Raw genomic sequence first — 705 nt, forward strand, 5'->3', positions numbered from 1 at the left:
AACCCATCTCATCTCAAATTTTCTCTCACTAGAAACCCTTCAATAGAGAAGGAGAAGAAGGGAGCAATAGAGGCTAGGGTTTGGCGATTTCAAGGCCATTTATTCTCAAATTTCTTGTGGATTCTTCGGATTAAGGTATGGTGGCTCTTTATCTAGGGTTAGCTTTCACCCTAGAGTCCTATCAAAGTGTTTTTCAAAGCTTGCAAAAACTTCAAAACCTAGATCTTTCACTCTTCAACATAGGTTCAAACTTTTATTGTTTTAAATGGATTTATTATGAAGTAATGTGGTTGTATTGATGTTGAATGGTGGTTTTATGAAAAACCCTCTCAAAGAACCCATGTTTTCCGAAAGTCTTCAATGGTGCCCTAAGAAGTGGGTTTGTGGATTGTTCAAGCATGTGATTATGTGATGCTTAAATTGAATGAGTTTATTGAAGTAATATGATTATGCATGCCTAATTATGAAGAATTGTTGGTATGTGGTGATGTATTGATTATGGCCTTGTAAGGCAAATTCATGATTTAGCTTATGTTGATATAGAATGTGATCTATTGATGTGTGATCCACTTATGGTGGAAGTGGTTACTTCCTATGTACATAATGGTAATTAAATTGATAGAAGTCTTCTTATTACCCTAAATGTGAAGAACAGATGCATGAATGTGATATGAAAAGTGTAAGTATGAACATGATATGAAGAAT

Source organism: Solanum tuberosum, unplaced genomic scaffold (assembly GCF_000226075.1).
Source record: "Solanum tuberosum cultivar DM 1-3 516 R44 unplaced genomic scaffold, SolTub_3.0 scf00231, whole genome shotgun sequence".
Lineage (NCBI taxonomy): Eukaryota > Viridiplantae > Streptophyta > Magnoliopsida > Solanales > Solanaceae > Solanum > Solanum tuberosum.